The sequence below is a fragment of the Erythrolamprus reginae genome, chromosome 1 (assembly GCF_031021105.1).
Source record: "Erythrolamprus reginae isolate rEryReg1 chromosome 1, rEryReg1.hap1, whole genome shotgun sequence".
NCBI classification, from domain to species: domain Eukaryota; kingdom Metazoa; phylum Chordata; class Lepidosauria; order Squamata; family Dipsadidae; genus Erythrolamprus; species Erythrolamprus reginae.
The window spans coordinates 333,301,670-333,310,303 of record NC_091950.1 but is presented as its reverse complement, the minus strand read 5'-3'; positions in this window follow the sequence as shown (position 1 = coordinate 333,310,303).

Below are 8,634 nucleotides of genomic sequence, written 5' to 3'. Positions count from 1 at the left end.
GTGTGAGTATTGAATGAATGCAAATGAATGTTTTAAAGTAGAATTTTAAAGAATCTTTTAGTATATTAATTGGATAAACTGTATTGTTATGTTTTTGGTATATGCTGAGCCGCCTCGAGTCCGCAAAGAGGGGCGGCATACAACTCCAATAAATAAATATATTTCAAAATTTTCTGCACATATTGATGTCCATTTTCCACTGATTTGAATTATGTTCTATATAGCCTTTTGACTTTAGCAGAATTGAACTCCAAAAATAACCCTAATCTCCAAGTCTTCACAATCCATTCAAGATCAAGCAAATGCACTGAGTTTACCTAAAAGTAAATACAGTTGAAGAATGAATGAGTCATATGACCTCTGGGAAAATAATATCTATTCAGCCAAGGTGGGTTTTTTTGCCAATATTTGATCCTGGTTTTGGATTGATCCCTAAATCCATTTAGGATAAGGAAATTGGAACTCTCCAGATGTTTTGGACTATGGCCATCCTAATTCCTTCCTATTTTACTGGGGAATTTCAAAAAAGTTGGAGTTACCATGTTTCTTACCTTGAACTGAATCAGTTTACTCAGTCAGTGTACATGAAAATATCTAGCTTGTTAATCAATAGCTTGGACCTCAAAGCAATTTCCTCCATGTTAAAGCCTCATGTCTTGGAGTTATCTTTTGTAGGTGGGAAGCTTCCAGTAGATTAAATTAATGGCACGCTGATATGAGACTATGATTAGTCAATAGCAATCCTTTGGGTTGATTTTTTTTTGCACATTTATAAAAAAACATCTAACCCTATTTTAGCTCACTGCCTAAATTGCTGAGAATGATGATGGAAGTTGCTGCCCATTTCTTTTGGAAGATGCTGGAATGGGGAAGAATGGTTGTTTTAGTCCAATATCAAAGGAAGGTTTCCCGTCAGTGAATGAAGCATTATAATTCCATATCATCCTTCTTGAAAGTGTTGTTTTCCTTACTCAATGGATACATATAGGGTGAAGAGATGAGCTTGATGAATCCTAAGAGAAGAGCTTGCAAATGGAATTATTTTATCGTTCTGACTTGGAGTCTCTGGACTTAGTGGAATTAATGGAATTTCTTGCTATAACCATATAAGACCAACTGGTTTAATGTTCATCAACCTAGCCCACTGTATCTGGTAATAGAAGTAATACCATAACTGGGTTGCACAAATTAAAGCTCATCTTGTGTTCACATAACTGTGCCAGGCATATTATGATATAGATCCCAATATTTTCAGGTTGGTGATTGTTCAATGTCCAGTTAGTGGCATGACATTTTAGAGATTATTATTATTATTATTATTATTATTATTATTATTATTATTATTTATTAGATTTGTATACCGCCCCTCTCCGGAGACTCGGGGCGGCTCACAGCAATAATAAGAACAATATATGGTAATAAATCTAATAATTAAAAAACTAAAAAAAACCTTATTTAAAATAAATCATACACTCAAACATACCATGCATAAAATATATAGGCCGGGGGAGATGTCTCAATTCCCCCATGCCTGACAGCAGAGGTGAGTCTTAAGTTTACGAAAGGCAAGGAGGGTGGGTGCAATCCTAATCTCCGGGGGGAGCTGGTTCCAAAGGGTCAGGGCCGCCACAGAGAAGGCTCTTTCCCTGGGCCCCGCCAGATGACATTGTTTCATTGATGGGACCAGGAGAAGGCCAACTCTGTGGGACCTAACTGGTCACTGGGATTCGTGCGGCAGAAGGCGGTCCCGGAGATATTCTGGTCTGATGCCATGAAGGGCTTTATAGGTCATAACCAACACTTTGAATTGTGACCGGAAACTGATCGGCAACCAATGCAGACTGCGGAGTGTTGGTGTAACATGGGCATACTTAGGAAAGCCCATGATTGCTCTCACAGCTGCATTCTGCACGGTCTGAAGTTTCCGAACACTTTTCAAAGGTAGCCCCATGTAGAGAGCGTTACAGTAGTCGAACCTCGAGGTGATGAGACTGTTGGTCATTAACCTAGAGGTAGAGGCCGAGACATGCTCACATCACATTTCTGATCGTATCCTGCAAAAGGTTACCTGGTTTTACTTCTCCCAAACTGGCAGGAGAATTGGCAGTTCTTGGAAGTTGTGGGATTTAGTTTTCCACTAGCCAGGAGAAATGGAACCTTTTACAATGTGATTCAATCTTGCTTGTAGTTTCTTACCAAGGGTGGTCACTTATACCCTTCTCTAGAAAGCTCCATTCTGTCCTCTTTTCCATTTCCCTGCAACAGCTTGCATCCGGTGCCCCTTAACTCAATTTTTAAAGTTTTTTTAAAACATCTGCATATTTTGCTATTTTCTTTTTTAAATGGATGCTTCCTTTTTGTACAGTATTACATCCATAGATACCTTAATTCTGTCTATGTGCAGACCCATACAAATTCAACATGAATGAAAGTTAAATTGAACCCTGTGTTCAAGGAACTAAATGAGAAAGTAAATATGTGTTGCCTTGATGCTTATAAATGTAGGGTTTGGTTTGCATACTGTGTGGAATTATCTTTTTGTTTAACTCTAGTTTCGTGAGTATGCTTTCCGCTGATTGGATTCACATCACTTCATGATTTAGGAATTTATATATCATATTAATGATTATGAATCCAGGTAGTCCCCTTATCATTTATATACAGTACAGGTACCACTTGACCAAGGACTCTCTAAAACTTCTTACTTGGAAGTATCTTGGGCTGAACTTTCTCCAGACCAAACAAGTTTATTCGTTTATTTGTTCGACTTGTAGGCCACCCAACTCCTCACAGACTCTGTCCCTTAGTAATGACTATTAAGGCAAAGGAAATGCTCGAGCAAGATAGATTCTTCATCTGCTCTTTATCATTTGTCTCAGTGGTGGAATTCAATTTTTTTAACTACCAGTTCTGTGGGTGTGGCTGGGTGGGTGTGGCTTCATGGGCACGGCAGGGAAAGGATGCTGTAAAATAGGGGTAGGGAATGTTGGCTCTTCTATGACATGTGGACTTCAACTCCCAGAATTCCTGAGCTAGCATGATTGGCTTAGGAATTCTGGGAATTGAAGTCCACAAGTCATAGAAGAGCCAATGTTCCCTACCCCTGCAAGATCTCCATTCCCTTCCCTCTCCAGGGAAAGGTTACTGTAAGTAAGTAAGTAAGTAAGTAAGTAAGTAAGTAAGTAAGTAAGTAAGTAAATAAATAAGATGGGGCGGGGCTAGTCAAAGGTGGCATTTACTGGTTCTCTGAACTACTCAAAATTTCTGCTACCAGTTCTTCAGAACCAGTCAGAATCTGCTGAAACCAGGTTTGTCTTGGCTATTTTTAGCCTCAGAAAAGGCTGCTCATAGTCTTGCTGGAGAAGGGCAACTGAAAAAGGTTTTTGCATCCTCCCCAGAAAGAAGTTGCCAACCTTCCACTTCTCAGATCACCCGACTACTCTCCAATCTGAAATTCTTTCAGAGCCTTTTGAGCTAACTGGAGCAAATTCTCAGGCTGCTCATAAGACAGGGGTTTTCTCTCTGTCCCCCTCCTGCAGAAAGAACCCCAGGTCCCCACCCTCTCAGATCTTGCTTCCTCCCCCCCAAACAGGAACAAATTCACCTTCTAACATTTTGTCTGTGCTGCTTAATGAGTTCAACGTAGTACAGCAAATTTGCTGAGGAATCAAAAAAGTATTTAAAAGGGGCTTGCGGCACTGCCTTAAATGAAAAATGGTAAGGATTTATCACTTTTTTCCCCCTGGCTGATTTTTTCCCCAATCACCCTCCTTTCTCTGTCCAACACCCCCCCCCCCAGTCTATTCAACATACTTTAACTTAAGCTGCCTTTGCACTGAGTGGAAAGGGGTGGTGGTGCAGGGAGCTAGAGAGAGACTGAAAGTGTGAGAGTGGAATCTAGAGACACGCAGGAGCTAGGATGAAAAAACACCATTTGGTTAGGAGCAGATGGCTGGCCAGGGGGGTGGATTGCATTTAAAGGCGTGTCATCTCCCTTCAGCTCGAATCCCTGAGGGCTCCCCTTGTCTTCAAAATCAATGAAAATTAAAGCGCAGAGAAAGGATGAATGGAGAGACGTGGAGTCTCTTCTTTGTTCGGCCTAGCTACTGGTGGGCAGGAGTTAAACTACAACAGCCTCCTATAGAAACACTTAAGTTAAACAGTCTCCCCGTTAGCCCAGAAGCATCTGAGAAGAAGGAGGGGGTGGGGAGCAAAGCAAAGAGGAAGGGGAAAAAAAAAAGGGGGGGGGTTTCTGCTTGATTTCCCCAATACAGAATCGCGTGGCATAAATTAAGTTGGAAGAGAATAAGCGCTTTGGGGCAGGATTCTGATGGATTTTATGACGCCTTTCAGTTCCGCTTTGCAGACCTAATCGAGAAATCTGTGCTGCGTCAATTTAACAAATCCTTGAGAGCGAAGGCAGGTTAGTCAAAAAAGTTTCGGAAAGATTTTTTTTTTTTAATGTGGGGGAGAGGCAGGGGTGACCCAGGGAAAGCAGGCTTTTAAGCCCTTGCACGCGCGCGCATTAACTTTGATTCACACTCCTTCCCATAACAGGAATGTCAAATGAATCTCCCAAAAGTCTGGCTTCTTGGATCAAATCACCATGGATCCTACATCTACTACGCCTTTATTCTAGGACACTGACTTAACTGACCTTGGAAAAGATGCCACCAATAGCAAATTTCTCTTTGCATCACTTCTTCCTCCAGCCTGGGCAATGTCTATGAAAAACAGATAGAGGTTTCTCTTGCACAAGAGGGCATGTTTTGCACAAGTAAAAATATGTTATTAATGAGATCCAGAAGGGTGATTATTATCTTTTTGTATTCCAGCTCCACTTCCATTTGATAGTACCCCTGGGTGAGAGAAATGCTTCTGGCTGAGGTTTTTTGGAGGAATTTTCAATATATTTCTTAGTTGTTGTAGGTTCTATATACTTACCTTATGATAGTTACTCTGAAAATTGTCTCAAAGGCCAATAGGGAACTTCTAAAGTGTTTGAATCTTACTCACCCTGTTTACAATCCCTGAATTGTATTGAAATCTCTGGGCTTTCACAAAAACTGGGAATAATTGAGAGTAACAGAATAATGATACTTCAATGTATAAAACTAATTACAGATGAATACTCATTTAAATATTTACTTGAATGAGTGATATAAAATTAAAATATGTGTCCAAACTCGAAAAACATGCCAACACTGCAACCCTAAATGAGACACTACAGGATTTCACCCAATGTGCTCAAGAGGAAGTGCTGCCCAGGGCCTATTTTAACTTACCTAAAGTAGTTAAAAGAATTCTTTATCTTTCCAAACAGGTTGCATCAGACCAAGAATGTAATGCAACCACAATTATTTTCTTCAGAAAACATTTACATTTGCAATATACAATTACAAACATACCTGCTGTTTTGCTATCCTGAGATGCAAAGGATCAAACTCCAAAATCTTCAACCTTACATTGTCTACAGTTGACCTCTCCCCTTTTCTAAGAGATCTGTAAAGGGCGTGCATAAGTGCATCATTGCACCTACTGTTCCTCTCCTATTGTCCTATTGTCTTTTTAAAAAAACATTACTTTCTATTTCATGTTTATACTGCATAAGCTACTATCCTATACTTGATTGACAAAAATAAATAAAATAAAAATAAATAAATTTATATTTCTGTGGAAATGCATTTACCCAGGCATACCATATTTTATTACACACTCAGATTTTCTTCTGTTTTTCACAGGTATTTCCCCTCTCATTTTAAATCAGACATATACCTTGTCCATCAGTATTCTCCATCCAGATGCACTTATTGTTCATTAGATTACAATTCCCATCAACTTGTAGGCCAATACACATTAAAAGCACTGAATGCAGAAAGTTTACAATAAGGTATAAGAAACTTCAGATGTGCAGAATGCAGCTGCGAGAGCAATCATGGGCTTCCCCAAATATGCTCATGTTACACCAACACTCTGCAGTCTGCATTGGTTGCCGATCAGTTTCCGGTCACAATTCAAAGTGTTGGTTATGACCTATAAAGCCCTTCATGGCACCGGACCAGATTATCTCAGGGACCGCCTTCTGCTGCACGAATCCCAGCGACCAGTTAGGTCCCACAGAGTGGGCCTTCTCCGGGTCCCGTCAACTAAACAATGTCGTTTGCCGGGACCCAGGGGAAGAGCCTTCTCTGTGGTGGCCCCGGCCCTCTGGAACCAACTCCCCCCAGAGATTAGAATTGCCCCCACCCTCCTCGCCTTTCGTAAGCTTCTTAAAACCCACCTTTGCCGTCAGGCATGGGAGAACTGAGATATTCTTTCCCCCTAGGCCTTTACAATTTATGAATGGTATGTTTGTATGTATGTTTGGTTTTATAATAAGGGTTTTTTATTTCTTTTAGTATTGGATTGTTACATGCTGTTTTTTTATCACTGTTGTTAGCCACCCCAGTCTACCGAGAGGGGCGGCATACAAATCCAATCAATCAATCAATCAATCAATAAGCAAGCAAGAATAAGCAGGTGAACTTCCAAAAGATACCCAGTTGATTATTCTCAGACCAATTTATCAGTGTTATTGGGAACTTAAAAAAAAAATATGAATCACTGCCTTGAAAAAGAGAAGATAAATACCTTAAGCTATACTTACAAACTGGTGCCCATACATTTGACATGCAAACTTAAATAAACAGCAACATTTTTCACTGGTTCTGTGGCATATCATATTTGGATCATTTATTTTTCTGGAGCAGCCTGGATTCCTTAAATATAGGACCTCTTAAAAGCAGACATTCATACCATGGTTAGAGTGAAAATCATTGCCCCTTTTTGAGGTGATTAGTTTGAGGTGAAGATATGAAAGTCATTTTATAGTTTTCTGATCTGGCTGGCTTTCTGAATTTGCCATTAATAAACTCAGACTGCTTGGTGCAAGTTGATTTACACCATCCTTTTCAAAATCTGATCATTGGGTCTCTAAGAGTGGTACAACCAACAATTATGTGCACTAACCCATCCAGACCTATCAGAAGCCAAGCCATATGGCTGGGATGTTGCCTCTGCTTATAAACTACCATTCATATTCAAATAACAAAAAATTAAGATATTTTGATCAGAAAGAGCCAACATTTTGCAGAAAATGCATTCCCTATGCCATACTTTGACACCTTGCATTAAACTAAAGTTTGTTTAACAACAGCCTTCTCCCTCCAAAATCTACCCCTTAATTGGCTAAACTGTACATAATAAAAAACCAAACTATTTTATGGCATACCATGCTGGGTAAACCCAGCTATTAGATTCAACGTTAAATTTCTCCTATGCCACCAGGAAAAGTAGACTTGTCTTCTCCAATGCATATCCAATTAGTGATTTTCTTTTAATTGACCTTCAACAGCAATTGGATTTGATGAAGTGGTTTAGTGGTTTCCCCCCTTCTTGCGCTCCTCACTCCTGCCCCCCTCCGCAGGCCCAACACGCACATTGTAAGGCAATTTGTGATCAAGCCATCTGCTTCAATGAAAGTCGCATTTTATCCATTGGAAAGGCCGTTCAAATCCCATAATGCGGTCATAAAAGATTTCCAGCGGGCCTTGCGAAACAGGGAGCTAACTCTTCGCAGCCAAACCTTCTCCTTCACCATTCTAAAGCTGCCCCGGAATCTCTAGCATTTCAAGTGACGTTTGCACAGATAGTTCAGGCTGCCTCAAAAACTGCCTGTTTTGGTGGAGGGGGTTTTGCAACGAGGCCCATCTTCCTTTCCTTATTAAGGCCAACTTCCTGGCGTTGCTGTTGCTTAATTCTAAATTCTTGCTTCCAGGAAGGCGGGCTTATTACATTTTGCTCTGATAGCAGGGCGGGTTTCCCCCCCCCCTTTACACGCGTGCATTTTAACCAATATAAAAGCTTCCGCGTTAATAAATGCGTTAAAAAGAAAAGGGGAGAGGGGGAGGAGGGGAAAAAAATAAGGTTGACACAGAGTAGGGTCCCCCCCCTCGGGTAAGGTAGGGAGGGGAATGAAGGCCGCGGAAAGGGATTTCTTTTTTAAAAAATGGGGGCACATTGTTGTAGAGTCAGTAGCGTGCGCTGAGGGGAGCTCTTTCTCTCAGTTGCATTGTGCAGAGAGCAGGTGCTTGTCCACATTACCATACAGCTGAGGGCACAAAGCGCCAACTGATGCAAGGCCTCCCATAATAACAAACTGCCTTAATGACAGCCACGCGAACGACCCACACCGCTCACGTTAAACACACACACACACAACACAAAAAGTGCGCTCAGAGAAGGCGGGGGGGGGGGCGCAGAAAGAGACAGCTCAAAGCACGGGGAGAGGGGAAGAAACGAAGTCGGGGCCTCGGTCGTTGCGAGTTGGCCAAGAATTCAGGGGAAAGGGAGGAAAAAGCGGGAGGAGAGGGAGCGGGGCGAGGGACTGAAAGAGCTTTTTTTTGCGGGGGGGGGGGGAGATCTTTAAAAAGCAAGACTGTTTACCCAGCCAAACTTCCCTCCCGCTTTTCCCCCTCTTGGAACTTAAAACAAGGCAAGAGTCTTTTCCGGGATTGTTTGCAACTGAAAGTCTTCGGGGGTTTATTGCACGTTAAGGATCCCGGGAAAAGCGCGCAGGGACTATTTGGAACCTTC